The sequence below is a fragment of the Littorina saxatilis genome, linkage group LG1 (genome assembly GCF_037325665.1).
Source record: "Littorina saxatilis isolate snail1 linkage group LG1, US_GU_Lsax_2.0, whole genome shotgun sequence".
NCBI classification, from domain to species: domain Eukaryota; kingdom Metazoa; phylum Mollusca; class Gastropoda; order Littorinimorpha; family Littorinidae; genus Littorina; species Littorina saxatilis.
This window is the reverse complement of record NC_090245.1, coordinates 66,361,936-66,380,223: the sequence shown is the minus strand read 5'-3', so window position 1 is coordinate 66,380,223 and position 18,288 is coordinate 66,361,936.

Below are 18,288 nucleotides of genomic sequence, written 5' to 3'. Positions count from 1 at the left end.
AAATGATACAAGGGTGCATCTGAGTAAATATAGAGTGAAATAGATATTAAATGGAGCAGCAAGGCATTCTGTAAAAGCCCACTGTTAAAGTTTGGGAATCAATCATTAAAAGAAAATCATAAATGCTGATTTAAGTCACATCTGACAAGTTTGAAGTTTACTGCAAGTTTGGAACACCCACTTCCCCACGTTCTTGAAAACTGGTCCAAGATGAAATATTTTAGTAATGTACATGCATACACACTTGCTGAAAATCAAGTATTCTTCATTTATTTATTTATTATATTTTGATATATTGATTACACCCTGTCAACCTTCTGGTCATTTCAAGGTAACATTTTTCTTTTGCATTTTTTGTTTTTTTCCCCTCTCAAAATGAAGACTTTATTAGTCTGTTTTCTCTCTGATGTGACCTGAAGTGCGTATCGTATGGGATTATCACTGTTCTTCATGCCCGGTGTGGTACTTTAAGCAAACAGTCAAGAAAGCTGTTGTTGACCTCGGTATGAGATAACAGGGTTGAAGTACGTATAAACATTTTTTAATTTCATTTCATAAGTAGGTGACTCATCATGTGTTCTTTCTTTATTTGGTGTTTAACGTCGTTTTCAACCATTCAAGGTTATATCGCGACGGGGAAAGGGGGAGAGATGGGATAGGAGAAAGGGGGGAGATGGGATAGAACCACTTGTTAATTGTTTCTTGTTCACAAAAGCACTAATCAAAAAATTGCTCCAGGGGCTTGCAACGTAGTACAATATATGACCTTACTGGGAGAATGCAAGTTTCCAGTACAAAGGACTAAATATTTCTTACATACTGCTTGACTAAAATCTTTACAAACATTGACTATGTTCTATACAAGAAACACTCAACAAGGGTAAAAGGAGAAACAGAACCATTAGTCGCCTCTTACGACATGCTGGTTAGCAACGGGTAAATTCTTTCTCGTCCCAACCAATATGGGACTCCCCCTAACCCGCAGGGGGTGACTCATCATGTGTGGCATCAATAGTTGTTGCTTTATATTTTTCCCTTCCACATAAGTTATGACATTGATGATTGTAGCATAGACCATGACAATTACGACTGTATTACTTTTTGGTGATTATGAGGCCATTTTAAGCATTTTTTTCAGATCATTATGTATCATCTCTTTCAAATAAGTTCAATAATATCAAGGATTCCACCTGTAATATTCAAGTGTACTATGCTAGTGTTTTGTTTTGAAAGAATCCAATTCGCAAGTACTGTTTGGCCCATGATATTTGCTTTGTGGTTTTCAACAGTGTACTAAAGTATTGAGAGAACACATGGGTACCGTTCAGCCCTTGGCGGTTTGCTTTGTGGTTTTAAACTGTAATAAAGTGTTCAGAAAACCCACCAGTACTGTTCAACCCATGGCTGTTTGCTTTTTTTGGTCATAGGTTTGCTTTGTGGTTTTAAACTGTAATAAAGTGTTCAGAAAACCCATGAGTACTGTTCAACCCATGGCTGTTTGCTTTGTTTGGTCATAGGAGGTTTGCTTTGTGGTTTTAAACTGTAATAAAGTTTTCAGAAAACCCATAAGTACTGCATGTTCAGCCCATGGCTGTTTGCTTATTTCAGCCCTCAGCTGTTTGCTTTTCAACAGAATACTAAAGTTTTGAGAGAACCCACAAGTACTGCTCAGCCCTCGGCTGTTTGCTTTTTAACAGAGTACTAAAGTTTTGAGAGAACCCACAAGTACTGTTCAGTCCTTACTGCTTTGCTTAAAAAAAAAGCCCATTACCATAATGTATCTAAAACGGTCCTGTAACCTATTACAATAAGTTCTAATGCAACACTGCCTACCCCCCCTCCCCCTACACACACATATAGCTATCTTAAAAAAACTGTCTGAAAGATGACATACAAGAGACCTAAAAACCAAAAAAATCAAACACAAAGATGACTTACAGGGTTTAGGGACAACAAATACAAACAAAAACAAAACAATCGGAACAACAAAAAAGACAAACAAAAAAAACAATCACACAAAAAACGAGGTTTAGGGGATTCAATTTTGTGATGGGACCCAAGAAGAAAAACAAAAATTGGTTTACAGGAATCACGGACCTTTAACAAACACAACAAAACCAACAAATTACACACATACAAACACAAAACGAGGTTTAGGGGATTCAACGCCGCGCCAGGGACCTTAAACAGCAACAAGAAATAAAACAAAAATGGTTTACAGGAACCAGGGACCTTTAACAACAACACCACCAACAACACAACGCACACTGTGATACAAACACAAAACGAAGTTTACGGGATTCAACGCCACGCCAGGGACCTTAAACAGCAACAAGAAATAAAACAAAAAAACGGTTTACAGGGTTCAGGGACTTTTAACAAACACAACACCAAAAAAAAAAATCTACAAACACAAAACGAGGTTTACGGGATTCAACGCCACGCCAGGGACCTTAAACAGCAACAAGAAATAAAAACCAAAAAACGGTTTACAGGAATCAAGGACCTTTAACAAACAACAAAACCAACAAAGTACACACACATACAAACACAAAACGAGGTTTACGGGATTCAACGCCACGCCAGGGACCTTAAACAGCAACAAGAAATAAAACAAAAAAACGGTTTACAGGAATCAAGGACCTTTAACAAACACAACAAAACAAACAAAGTACACACATACAAACACAAAACGAGGTTTACGGGATTCAATGCCACGCCAGGGACCTTAAACAGCAACAAGAAATAAAACCAACAAAAAAACGGTTTACAGGAATCAAGGACCTTTAACAAACACAACAAAACCAACAAAGTACACACATACAAACACAAAACGAGGTTTACGGGATTCTTAGTAATACAAACCATCTGTGGTTAGCCACTAAGTTTGTACAGAATGCCAGATTGTTTAGTTTGTAATACTTGTGATCGTCTCTTCAGCTGATATTGCTATTCGAGACCGATTCAATGGGTTGGTTGGTTGGGTTGGTAATATTTGTGATTGTCTCTTCAGCTAATATTGTTATTCGAGACTGATTCAATGGGTTGGTTGGTAATATTTTTGATCGTCTCTTTAGCTAATATTGCAATTCGAGACCAATCCAATTGGTTGGTTTGTAATATGTTGATCATCTCTTCAGCTGATATTGCTATTCGAGATCGATCCAATGGGTTGGTTGGTTGGGTTGGTAATATTTGTGATTGTCTCTTCAGCTGATATTGCTATTCGAGATCGATCCAATGGGTTGGTTGGTTGGGTTGGTAATATTTGTGATTGTCTCTTCAGCTGATATTGCTATTCGAGATCGATCCAATGGGTTGGGTTGGTAATATTTGTGATTGTCTCTTCAGCTGATATTGCTATTCGAGACCGATCCGATTGGTTGATTTGTAATATTTGTGATCATCACTTTAGCTGTTATTGCTATTCGAGACCGATCCAATGGGTTGGCTGGTAATATTTTTGATCGTCTCTTCAGCTGATATTGCTATTCGAGACCGATTCAATGGGTTGGGTTTGTAATATGTTGATCATCTCTTCAGCTGATATTGCTATTCGAGATCGATCCAATGGGTTGGTTGGTTGGGTTGGTAATATTTGTGATTGTCTCTTCAGCTGATATTGCTATTCGAGATCGATCCAATGGGTTGGTTGGTTGGGTTGGTAATATTTGTGATTGTCTCTTCAGCTGATATTGCTATTCGAGATCGATCCAATGGGTTGGGTTGGTAATATTTGTGATTGTCTCTTCAGCTGATATTGCTATTCGAGATCGATCAAATGGGCTGGTTGGTAATATTTGTGATCATCTCTTTAGCTGATATTGCTATTCGAGACCGATCCAATGGGTTGGCTGGTAATATTTTTGATCGTCTCTTCAGTTCATATTGCTATAGGCTGGTTGAGCCGGTAGCTCCAGTGCCGAGGAGGGCAAGGGGGATGAGGGACAGGCCGATGTCTTACAACAGACTTGTAACTGTAACGTTGGCATGACTGATCACCATAGAGCACTGTCTTGTGTGACTGTAACGTTGGCATGACTGATCACCATAGAGCACTGTCTTGTGACTGCAACGTTGCCATGACTCAGATCACCATAGAGCACTGTCTTGTAACTGTAACGTTGGCATGACTCACAGATCACCATAGAGCACTGTCTTGTGACTGTGACGTTGACATGACTGATCACCATACAACACTGTCTTGTGACTGTGACATTGACATGACTGATCACCATAAAGCACTGTCTTGTGACTGTGACGTTGACATGACTGATCACCATACAACACTGTCTTGTGACTGTGACGTTGACATGACTGATCACCATCGAGCACTGTCTTGTGACTGTAACGTTGACATGACTGATCACCATACAACACTGTCTTGTGACTGTCACATTGACATGACTGATCACCATAGAGCACTGTCTTGTGACTGACGTTGACATGACTGATCACCATAGAGCACTGTATTGTGACTGTGACGTTGACATGACTGATCACTATAGAGCACTGTCTTGTAACTGTAACGTTGGCATGACTCACAGATCACCATAGAGCACTGTCTTGTGACTGTGACGTTGACATGACTGATCACCATACAACACTGTCTTGTGACTGTGACATTGACATGACTGATCACCATAGAGCACTGTCTTGTAACTGTGACGTTGACATGACTGATCACCATACAACACTGTCTTGTGACTGTGACGTTGACATGACTGATCACCATCGAGCACTGTCTTGTGACTGTCACATTGACATGACTGATCACCATAGAGCACTGTCTTGTGACTGACGTTGACATGACTGATCACCATAGAGCACTGTCTTGTGACTGTGACGTTGACATGACTGATCACTATAGAGCACTGTCTTGTAACTGTAACGTTAGCATGACTCACAGATCACCATAGAGCACTGTCTTGTGACTGTGACGTTGACATGACTGATCACCATAGAGCACTGTCTTGTGACTGTGACATTGACATGACTGATCACCATAGAGCACTGTCTTGTGACTGTGACGTTGACATGACTGATCACCATACAACACTGTCTTGTTACTATAACGTTGACATGACTGATCACCATACAACACTGTCTTGTGACTGTCACATTGACATGACTGATCACCATAGAGCACTGTCTTGTGACTGACGTTGACATGACTGATCACCATAGAGCACTGTCTTGTGACTGTAACGTTGACATGACCGATCACCATACAACACTGTCTTGTGACTGTAACGTTGGTATGACTGATCACCTTACAACACTGTCTTGTGACTGATGTTGGCATGACTCAGATCACCGAAAAACACTGTCTTGTGACTGTAACGTTGGAATGACTGATCACCATACAACACTGTCTTGTGACTGTAACATTGGCATGACTGATCACCATACAACACTGTCTTTTGACTGTAACGTTGACATGACTGATCACCATACAACACTGTCTTGTGACTGTGACGTTGGCATGACTGATCACGTGTGTAAAATCGGGAACAGTTGATAATGATGCCAAATTCACATCTCTCCTTTTGAGAGAAGACAGTCTCAGGACTGTCAGGCTATGTCACTGTCAGATGCAACACGGTCCAGCCCGCCCTCAAGCCCATCCAAACCAGCAGATATAATATTTATAACACCTTGTCAAGATGATATGGTATTTATAACACCCTGTCAAGATAATATGATATGTTTAACACCCAGTCAAGATGATAACATGTACAGTATTTATAACACCTTGCCAAGATGATATAATATCTACAACAGTCCCTGTCAAAATGATACAAGGGTGCATCTGAGTAAATATAGAGTGAAATAGATATTAAATGGAGCAGCAAGGCATTCTGTAAAAGCCCACTGTTAAAGTTTGGGAATCAATCATTAAAAGAAAATCATAAATGCTGATTTAAGTCACATCTGACAAGTTTGAAGTTTACTGCAAGTTTGGAACACCCACTTCCCCACGTTCTTGAAAACTGGTCCAAGATGAAATATTTTAGTAATGTACATGCATACACACTTGCTGAAAATCAAGTATTCTTCATTTATTTATTGATTATATTTTGATATATTGATTACACCCTGTCAACCTTCTGGTCATTTCAAGGTAACATTTTTCTTTTGCATTTTTTGTTTTTTTTCCCCTCTCAAAATGAAGACTTTATTAGTCTGTTTTCTCTCTGATGTGACCTGAAGTGCGTATCGTATGGGATTATCACTGTTCTTCATGCCCGGTGTGGTACTTTAAGCAAACAGTCAAGAAAGCTGTTGTTGACCTCGGTATGAGATAACAGGGTTGAAGTACGTATAAACATTTTTTAATTTCATTTCATAAGTAGGTGACTCATCATGTGTTCTTTCTTTATTTGGTGTTTAACGTCGTTTTCAACCATTCAAGGTTATATCGCGACGGGGAAAGGGGGGGAGATGGGATAGGGGAAAGGGGGGAGATGGGATAGAGCCACTTGTTAATTGTTTCTTGTTCACAAAAGCACTAATCAAAAAATTGCTCCAGGGGCTTGCAACGTAGTACAATATATGACCTTACTGGGAGAATGCAAGTTTCCAGTACAAAGGACTGAATATTTCTTACATACTGCTTGACTAAAATCTTTACAAACATTGACTATGTTCTATACAAGAAACACTCAACAAGGGTAAAAGGAGAAACAGAACCATTAGTCGCCTCTTACGACATGCTGGTTAGCAACGGGTAAATTCTTTCTCGTCCCAACCAATATGGGACTCCCCCTAACCCGCAGGGGGTGACTCATCATGTGTGGCATCAATAGTTGTTGCTTTATATTTTTCCCTTCCACATAAGTTATGACATTGATGATTGTAGTATAGACCATGACAATTACGACTGTATTACTTTTTGGTGATTATGAGGCCATTTTAAGCATTTTTTTCAGATCATTATGTATCATCTCTTTCAAATAAGTTCAATAATATCAAGGATTCCACCTGTAATATTCAAGTGTACTATGCTAGTGTTTTGTTTTGAAAGAATCCAATTCGCAAGTACTGTTTGGCCCATGATATTTGCTTTGTGGTTTTCAACAGTGTACTAAAGTATTGAGAGAACACATGGGTACCGTTCAGCCCTTGACGGTTTGCTTTGTGGTTTTAAACTGTAATAAAGTGTTCAGAAAACCCACCAGTACTGTTCAACCCATGGCTGTTTGCTTTTTTTGGTCACAGGAGGTTTGCTTTGTGGTTTTAAACTGTAATAAAGTGTTCAGAAAACCCATGAGTACTGTTCAACCCATGGCTGTTTGCTTTGTTTGGTCATAGGAGGTTTGCTTTGTGGTTTTAAACTGTAATAAAGTTTTCAGAAAACCCATAAGTACTGCATGTTCAGCCCATGGCTGTTTGCTTATTTCAGCCCTCAGCTGTTTGCTTTTCAACAGAATACTAAAGTTTTGAGAGAACCCACAAGTACTGCTCAGCCCTCGGCTGTTTGCTTTTTAACAGAGTACTAAAGTTTTGAGAGAACCCACAAGTACTGTTCAGTCCTTACTGCTTTGCTTAAAAAAAAAGCCCATTACCATAATGTATCTAAAACGGTCCTGTAACCTATTACAATAAGTTCTAATGCAACACTGCCTACCCCCCCTCCCCCTACACACACATATAGCTATCTTAAAAAAAACTGTCTGAAAGATGACATACAAGAGACCTAAAAACCAAAAAAATCAAACACAAAGATGACTTACAGGGTTTAGGGACAACAAATACAAACAAAAACAAAACAATCGGAACAACAAAAAAGACAAACAAAAAAAACAATCACACAAAAAACGAGGTTTAGGGGATTCAATTTTGTGATGGGACCCAAGAAGAAAAACAAAAATTGGTTTACAGGAATCACGGACCTTTAACAAACACAACAAAACCAACAAATTACACACATACAAACACAAAACGAGGTTTAGGGGATTCAACGCCGCGCCAGGGACCTTAAACAGCAACAAGAAATAAAACAAAAATGGTTTACAGGAACCAGGGACCTTTAACAACAACACCACCAACAACACAACGCACACTGTGATACAAACACAAAACGAAGTTTACGGGATTCAACGCCACGCCAGGGACCTTAAACAGCAACAATAAACGAACAAAAAAACCGGTTTACAGGGTTCAGGGACTTTTAACAAACACAACACCAAAAAAAAAAAAAATCTACAAACACAAAACGAGGTTTACGGGATTCAACGCCACGCCAGGGACCTTAAACAGCAACAAGAAATAAAACAAAAAAACGGTTTACAGGAATCAAGGACCTTTAACAAACACAACAAAACCAACAAAGTACACACATACAAACACAAAACGAGGTTTACGGGATTCAACGCCACGCCAGGGACCTTAAACAGCAACAAGAAATAAAACAAAAAAACGGTTTACAGGAATCAAGGACCTTTAACAAACACAACAAAACAAACAAAGTACACACATACAAACACAAAACGAGGTTTACGGGATTCAATGCCACGCCAGGGACCTTAAACAGCAACAAGAAATAAAACAAAAAAACGGTTTACAGGAATCAAGGACCTTTAACAAACACAACAAAACAAACAAAGTACACACATACAAACACAAAACGAGGTTTACGGGATTCAATGCCACGCCAGGGACCTTAAACAGCAACAAGAAATAAAACCAACAAAAAAACGGTTTACAGGAATCATTGGGACCTTTAACAAAAACAACAAAACCAACAAAGTACACACATACAAACACAAAACGAGGTTTACGGGATTCTTAGTAATACAAACCATCTGTGGTTAGCCACTAAGTTTGTACAGAATGCCAGATTGTTTAGATTGTAATACTTGTGATCGTCTCTTCAGCTGATATTGCTATTCGAGACCGATTCAATGGGTTGGTTGGTTGGGTTGGTAATATTTGTGATTGTCTCTTCAGCTAATATTGTTATTCGAGACTGATTCAATGGGTTGGTTGGTAATATTTTTGATCGTCTCTTTAGCTAATATTGCAATTCGAGACCAATCCAATTGGTTGGTTTGTAATATGTTGATCATCTCTTCAGCTGATATTGCTATTCGAGATCGATCCAATGGGTTGGTTGGTTGGGTTGGTAATATTTGTGATTGTCTCTTCAGCTGATATTGCTATTCGAGATCGATCCAATGGGTTGGTTGGTTGGGTTGGTAATATTTGTGATTGTCTCTTCAGCTGATATTGCTATTCGAGATCGATCCAATGGGTTGGGTTGGTAATATTTGTGATTGTCTCTTCAGCTGATATTGCTATTCGAGATCGATCAAATGGGCTGGTTGGTAATATTTGTGATCATCTCTTTAGCTGATATTGCTATTCGAGACCGATCCAATGGGTTGGCTGGTAATATTTTTGATCGTCTCTTCAGTTCATATTGCTATAGGCTGGTTGAGCCCGTAGCTCCAGTGCCGAGGAGGGCAAGGGGGATGAGGGACAGGCCGATGCCTTACAACAGACTTGTAACTGTAACGTTGGCATGACTGATCACCATAGAGCACTGTCTTGTGTGACTGTAACGTTGGCATGACTGATCACCATAGAGCACTGTCTTGTGACTGCAACGTTGCCATGACTCAGATCACCATAGAGCACTGTCTTGTAACTGTAACGTTGGCATGACTCACAGATCACCATAGAGCACTGTCTTGTGACTGTGACGTTGACATGACTGATCACCATACAACACTGTCTTGTGACTGTGTCACGTTTCAATATATCACTAAAGGTGATTATGAACCGGTTAATTACTACTAATTAACTAACCACACCACGATCCACTCTCGCAGTCATACAATTAAATAGAGTCAACAAAAGTATAAGTTTCAGACGCCTGTTTATGTATAAACTCTCCACCTCCCTCGAGCCTTCACTCAAAATATGTTCCTTTTACGTTCTCAACACGTAAAAAACCAGTGTTCACTGACAAAATGCCAGTAGTATGTAGAAAATTATAGGAACACGCTGAACCCGTGTAAATATAGTTAAATGAGAATGTTCTGTTCGAAAAGCTCTAGTTCGTGCAGGTGTCCACACACCCCACGTTGTCACTACTCCAATGAAATCATAGATACGAAAAGACAACGGTGGTCAACGGGGTGCGTACGACATGGTGCACTTAGCTTTATCTCTGCTGCTGCTGCTTAGCCGGTATGCTGGTTAGTCGGTTCGCTGGTTAGCCGGCCCGCTGGTTAGCCGGTTCGCTGGTTAGCCGGTCCGCTGGTTAGCCGGTCTCCTGGTTAGCCGGTCTCCTGGTTAGCGTAGCTTCAACAGGTCCCGCCAAAGTCAGCCGTGCAGATGTTACAGGAACTCGAAACGAACGAATCGGATCGAACGAACGAACGAACGAAGGCTGCAAACAGAAAGCATCGGTGCACTAACCATGTCAGCTACCCCTCACCCACCACCTTAAAACATGTCATCTTTAAATATCTCATCGAGCACGTGGGCCTGCACAAAACGGACTTTTTACAACAACAAAACAGTCATTTTCCGTCCTTCTCTCCCTATCTGCAAAAACCATATACAGATTAGTATTTTAGCGTCACAGAGAGTAAATTATGCGCTAACCTGGAAAGAACAACAGAGAGTATTTCATTCCACAACACAGACTCATCAACAGCGTTAAATAATGATTTATTACCTCAAAAGCCTATGATTGTACTCTCAATGGAAGCAAAGTCCGCTTCCTCCCTGGAACAGCCTCTGTTCGTCAACAGTGACCAAAACCCTCCAGAACCCCTTGTCGAATCCTTATGCGAAAGCCATCGCCGACGAAGGAATGTTGACGACTTGTCCTCAGCAAAACATGTGGCAGTGGAAGTTCCCCTAGAGTGCCGAATATAATATTCGGTGAAAAACCATCATACTCTAGAAACTGTATTAGATCCTTCCCCTTCTGCCGCTGGGTGTCAAGTGCCCCGTACTCGTGTCTCTGTCAGACAACCTAGCCAAAATACACGTGACTGACCTTGTCACAAAACCAGTCCAGCTATACACAATTTTGCCTCCCCAAGCAGAAAAAAGACACGAGAAACTCAATCCCTGAAAATCCCGTGTGCGCTGTCAGCGAAAAACCGTCAGCCCTATGATAGCAGAAACCCGCACTGTGAAGCTCGTGCGTTTCAAAACATCCGTGCTCGGGAGCACTGTCAGCAAACTCTGCTGTGTCCAATATCACGCACAGGCGCTTTCTATCATAACCGACCAAGAACAGGCACTCCACTGAGTAACACTTTCTTGGTCTCTGTCACCCGATCGTGACACACCTCCCCTCTTCAAGACGAAACCTCGGTTTCGCTCACAGTCATGTTCTCCTCTACAGCCCGAGAGAGAAAGTCAGCTCCAACATTGTTGGCGCCCGGAATGACGCGTACCGTGAATTGGTACGGTTGGAGAATCAACGCCCAGCGCATAAGTCTGGCGTTTGCCAACCTTGCAACCTGAAGATATTGCAGAGGTTGATGGTCTGTTTCCAGACAGAAAGGTCGTCCTCAAGAACGAGCAACCCCTCGTTTCACCCCTGATGACTGCAACCTTCTCTGTCTTCTTGTCTTTGTTCTTCTGGTCTTTGTTCTTCTCCCCGTAGGCTGTCCTCTCTATGTAGGCGCGCAGCAGGTTGGCGTGGTACAGGCGTGCTTTCCCGTGCATCATGATCCTGTAGTCGTTCTGGCCCACTTTCGCTGTCACCTCAAAAGGTCCTTGCCACTGCAGTTGTAGCTTGTTGTGTTTGACAGGTAGAAGTAGCAACACCCGTTCTCCAATCTTGAAGCTGCGCGGCCGTGCCTTGCGGTCGAATCCTCGCGCGTAACGCTGTGCTGCTCTTCCCAGGTTCTCTTGAGCCAGTTTGCAGGTCTCTTCAATCCTGTTCCTGAGTTCTACTATGTAGGTCGCTGTCGTCTGCACCTCCTCGTCAGCTTCTTCGTCTGTCCAAGCCTGACGCAGGATAGCCATGGGACCGCGTACCTGTCTGCCGTACAACAACTCAAATGGGGAAAAGCCCAAGCTCTCCTGAGGAACCTCGCGGTATGCAAAAAGCAATGCTGGGATGTACCTGTCCCACGTGCGTGGTTTCTCCTGAGCTAGTTTCCTCAGCATGGTCTTCAAGGTGCCATTGAACCTCTCCACCAGTCCGTTGCACTGAGCATGGTAAGGAGTGGTGAAGTGCTGCTCCAGTGATAGCAGTCGTGCTGCCTCCGCCATCACTCCTCCCGTGAACTGCGTGCCTCTGTCGGTGAGTACCTCTGATGGAATTCCCAGCCGGGACCACATAGTAACCAGAGCCTCAGCTACTCGCGTGGCTTCAATCGATTTCAGAGGGATCGCCTCTGGGTATCGAGTAGCGTAGTCCACCATGGTCAAAATGTATCTGTTTCCGTCCTCAGACGCAGGCAAGATGGGCCCGATGATGTCCACTGCCACCCGACGAAAGGGTTCGTCGATGAGCGGCATCTTCTCCAAGGGGACCTTCCTCACCCTTCCTTTGGCAACCACCTTCTGGCACTTATCGCAGGACGCACAGAAACGTCGGACATCCGTGCAGATGCCTGGCCAGTAAAAGTGGCGCCAGACACGATCCGTGGTCTTCTTGGTACCAAGATGACCTCCCAGAATCGAGTCGTGTGCCGTTGCCATGACACCCTCGCGAAACTCGCGAGGCACGACAACCTGTTTGAATGTACCTTCTTGGTTGCTGAACTCACGGTAGAGCAACTTCTTGTCCCTGAGGAACCTTGACCTCCCATGCTTCCCGCTCAGCTTCACCTTCCCCGACTTCGCGTGCTCCCGAGGAGTAGCTAAGGTCGGGTCAGAATCCTGAGCCTTCGCGAGAAGCGCGGGGGTCACGTTCCCCAGGGCAGCTCGTGCAGCAGGTAGGGGTTTGAGAGGTTTGTCCTCTCGCTCCGCCTGTGCCCGCGTGAGCACTGAAATGACGTCGGGAGACCGATAAACGGGAACCTCCCTGGTGACGCCGTCCACAAACTGAACCCGGTTTCCAATGAGCAGGTCGCATGGAGGATCGTCCATGACGACGGCCACAATGGTCCCCGTGAACAACGGTGTTACGACCTTGATCACTGCCGTGTTCAAGTCGTAAGCGTGAGATGCCTCGGCCATTCTCACCCTGATGCTGTCTCCTGTGTAGGCCATAGCTGGAACTAGACTCGCCCGAACCACTATCATGTCTGCTCCTGTGTCCCGCAGACCTTCGCCCTTCACTCCGTTAACGTAGACGTTGCAGTGGGGCTGGAAATGCTTCCTGGAGCACGGAACGCAGAGTTGTGGAATTGTGCATGAGCTCGTGACGTCCCTTAACTCCTCGCTGCCAACAAAGTGTACGCCCTTCTGGTCAGCCTGTCTCCTGTGGCAGTCCTTCTTCACGTGGCCCCGCTTGTTGCAGTAGTAACACTGGATGTCAGATCTGGAACTCGATCCCTTGTGTCCCTGATCGTCCTTCCCGTCCTTGGGTCCTGAAGAACCCGAATTTCCCGATTTTCCTGGCCGTGAGCCTGAAGATTTGCCGGAGATCGCCTGGGCGTCCTCGTGTACTCTGATCCAGTCGGCTGCCTCCTGAGTAGTCTTTGGCTGGTGCTCCTGCACGAAGGTCACCACCTCAGGTCGCAGGCTGGACATCAGTTGTTCCATGACAATGAGGTCGGCAAGGTCGTTGACGGTCCAGTCCTTTTCGGCCATCTCCACCCAGCGCCGCAGGTAGAGATTAAGGCGTGCCACAAACTGATGACTCAGCTCGCCGCTCAGTCTCTTGCTGTTACGCAGACGTCGTCTGTAGGCTTCCGCAGTCAGGTTGAAGCGCTGGAGTAACGCCTTCTTAAGTGCCTGATAGTCTCTCGCCTCGTCGTCATCCAAAGCGTTGTAGAGCTGCAATGCGCGTCCTTTTAAGCAGGTGCTAAGGCGGCTAGCCCACGTGGCCTCTTCCCACTTCTGGTCAGATGCAATGCGCTCAAACCGGCGTAAAAAGTCGTCGAGCTCGTCCTTGTCATCGTCGAACGTCGGCAGTCTCGTACGGTCGGCAACAAACGTCGGCGCGCTAGCCTGAGTAAGCGTACCCTTCTCGGCCTGTAGCCTAGCTAGTTCTAGCTGGAGATCGCGATCCGCCTGTTCCTTCCGGTCTAGTCTGTCACGTTCGTCTTTCTTTTCCTGTCTGTCTCGCTCTCTTTCTTGTCTGTCAAGTTCGTCTTTCTTATCCTGTCGGTCACGTTCGGCCTGTCGTTCGGCCTGTCGTTCCCTTTCTTGTCTGTCACGTTCTCTTTCTTGTCTGTCAAGTTCGTCTTTCTCTTTCTTGTCCTGTCTGTCACGTTCGGCCTGTCGTTCTTGTCTGTCAAGCTCTTCTTTTCTCGTCTGTCGCTCTATGTCTTCCTTACGTTCTAGCTCCTTGCGTTTAAGCAAACTACGCGCTCTAACGCGTGCGTCTCGCTCTGTCTGTTCCTCGCTACCAGGAGTCTCAAAAGTTAATCTCTTCGTAGGAGATCCCCCTGTAGCCATGGTTAGTTTTAGCAAAGCTTTATTACCAAAGTAAGTCTAACGCAGCTATAGCTAGAACACGCGGTGACGAAAGCGGTGGATACAAAAATCCAGCAACCGGAAAATGCAGAAGAAAAATCCAAACGGTGTAGAACAAAACGCGTAGCCTACTTTATGGCTGCTTTTTGCGGTGAAACAAAGTGTTTCCCACAGCCGTGGCCTACTTTATCGGCTGCTTTTTGCGGTGAAACAGAGTGTCTCCCACAGCCTTGGTTAGGACAGAAGTCCTCGGACCCTTCCCCCCCAAAATTCCAACAAAGTCAAAATATGGAGAAAAATCCAAGTAAAACAAGACGGTAGAAAATGTAACCTGTTACAGAATGCGAAACAACAATGTAGAGAAAACTGAGTAAAACGAATAACAAATCCGCTAACCCCGCTCAGCTCTCTGCAACGGAAAACTCTGAACGTACAACAACAAAGATTCACAAACAAAGGAAAGGGAAGTAATCACAGTTAGCGCATACAATAACTCACAAATTACAATTTACATTTCCTGCAAGATGTGAATCGCTTAAGGTGTGGTATATGATCAAAACTATACAAAAAAGGGTAGCACCAAGCAGAAAATAAGTCGAGCACTGACGAGATTATCTGCTCTTAGTTATCCTTAATTGGTGGGTCTTTATCAGTTGGAAATTAACTGAGTAAATCCCGGCTTGGCCCCCATGTGTCACGTTTCAATATATCACTAAAGGTGATTATGAACCGGTTAATTACTACTAATTAACTAACCACACCACGATCCACTCTCGCAGTCATACAATTAAATAGAGTCAACAAAAGTATAAGTTTCAGACGCCTGTTTATGTATAAACTCTCCACCTCCCTCGAGCCTTCACTCAAAATATGTTCCTTTTACGTTCTCAACACGTAAAAAACCAGTGTTCACTGACAAAATGCCAGTAGTATGTAGAAAATTATAGGAACACGCTGAACCCGTGTAAATATAGTTAAATGAGAATGTTCTGTTCGAAAAGCTCTAGTTCGTGCAGGTGTCCACACACCCCACGTTGTCACTACTCCAATGAAATCATAGATACGAAAAGACAACGGTGGTCAACGGGGTGCGTACGACATGGTGCACTTAGCTTTATCTCTGCTGCTGCTGCTTAGCCGGTATGCTGGTTAGTCGGTTCGCTGGTTAGCCGGCCCGCTGGTTAGCCGGTTCGCTGGTTAGCCGGTCCGCTGGTTAGCCGGTCTCCTGGTTAGCCGGTCTCCTGGTTAGCGTAGCTTCAACAGGTCCCGCCAAAGTCAGCCGTGCAGATGTTACAGGAACTCGAAACGAACGAATCGGATCGAACGAACGAACGAACGAAGGCTGCAAACAGAAAGCATCGGTGCACTAACCATGTCAGCTACCCCTCACCCACCACCTTAAAACATGTCATCTTTAAATATCTCATCGAGCACGTGGGCCTGCACAAAACGGACTTTTTACAACAACAAAACAGTCATTTTCCGTCCTTCTCTCCCTATCTGCAAAAACCATATACAGATTAGTATTTTAGCGTCACAGAGAGTAAATTATGCGCTAACCTGGAAAGAACAACAGAGAGTATTTCATTCCACAACACAGACTCATCAACAGCGTTAAATAATGATTTATTACCTCAAAAGCCTATGATTGTACTCTCAATGGAAGCAAAGTCCGCTTCCTCCCTGGAACAGCCTCTGTTCGTCAACAGTGACCAAAACCCTCCAGAACCCCTTGTCGAATCCTTATGCGAAAGCCATCGCCGACGAAGGAATGTTGACGACTTGTCCTCAGCAAAACATGTGGCAGTGGAAGTTCCCCTAGAGTGCCGAATATAATATTCGGTGAAAAACCATCATACTCTAGAAACTGTATTAGATCCTTCCCCTTCTGCCGCTGGGTGTCAAGTGCCCCGTACTCGTGTCTCTGTCAGACAACCTAGCCAAAATACACGTGACTGACCTTGTCACAAAACCAGTCCAGCTATACACAATTTTGCCTCCCCAAGCAGAAAAAAGACACGAGAAACTCAATCCCTGAAAATCCCGTGTGCGCTGTCAGCGAAAAACCGTCAGCCCTATGATAGCAGAAACCCGCACTGTGAAGCTCGTGCGTTTCAAAACATCCGTGCTCGGGAGCACTGTCAGCAAACTCTGCTGTGTCCAATATCACGCACAGGCGCTTTCTATCATAACCGACCAAGAACAGGCACTCCACTGAGTAACACTTTCTTGGTCTCTGTCACCCGATCGTGACAGACTGTGACATTGACATGACTGATCACCATGGAGCACTGTCTTGTGACTGTGACGTTGACATGACTGAACACCATACAACACTGTCTTGTGACTGTGACGTTGACATGACTGATCACCATCGAGCACTGTCTTGTGACTGTAACGTTGACATGACTGATCACCATACAACACTGTCTTGTGACTGTCACATTGACATGACTGATCACCATAGAGCACTGTCTTGTGACTGACGTTGACATGACTGATCACCATAGAGCACTGTCTTGTGACTGTGACGTTTACATGACTGATCACTATAGAGCACTGTCTTGTAACTGTAACGTTGGCATAACTCACTGATCACCATAGAGCACTGTCTTGTGACTGTGACGTTGACATGACTGATCACCATACAACACTGTCTTGTGACTGTGACATTGACATGACTGATCACCATAGAGCACTGTCTTGTGACTGTGACGTTGACATGACTGATCACCATACAACACTGTCTTGTGACTGTGACGTTGACATGACTGATCACCATCGAGCACTGTCTTGTGACTGTCACATTGACATGACTGATCACCATAGAGCACTGTCTTGTGACTATAACGTTGACATGACTGATCACCATAGAGCACTGTCTTGTGACTGTGACGTTGGCATGACTGTGACGTTGACATGACTGATCACTATAGAGCACTGTCTTGTAACTGTAACGTTGGCATGACTCACAGATCACCATAGAGCACTGTCTTGTGACTGTGACGTTGACATGACTGATCACCATACAACACTGTCTTGTGACTGTGACATTGACATGACTGATCACCATAGAGCACTGTCTTGTGACTGTGACGTTGACATGACTGATCACCATACAACACTGTCTTGTGACTATAACGTTGACATGACTGATCACCATACAACACTGTCTTGTGACTGTCACATTGACATGACTGATCACCATAGAGCACTGTCTTGTGACTGACGTTGACATGACTGATCACCATAGAGCACTGTCTTGTGACTGTGACGTTGACATGACTGATCACTATAGAGCACTGTCTTGTGACTGTAACGTTGACATGACTGATCACCATACAACACTGTCTTGTGACTGTGACGTTGGCATGACTGATCACCATACAACACCGTCTTGTGACTGAAACATTGGCATGACTGATCACCATACAACACTGTCTTGTGACTGTGACGTTGACATGACTGATCACCATAGAGCACTGTCTTGTGACTGTAACGTTGACATGACCGATCACCATACAACACTGTCTTGTGACTGTAACGTTGGTATGACTGATCACCTTACAACACTGTCTTGTGACTGATGTTGGCATGACTCAGATCACCAAACAACACTGTCTTGTGACTGAAACGTTGGAATGACTGATCACCATACAACACTGTCTTGTGACTGTAACATTGGCATGACTGATCACCATACAACACTGTCTTTTGACTGTA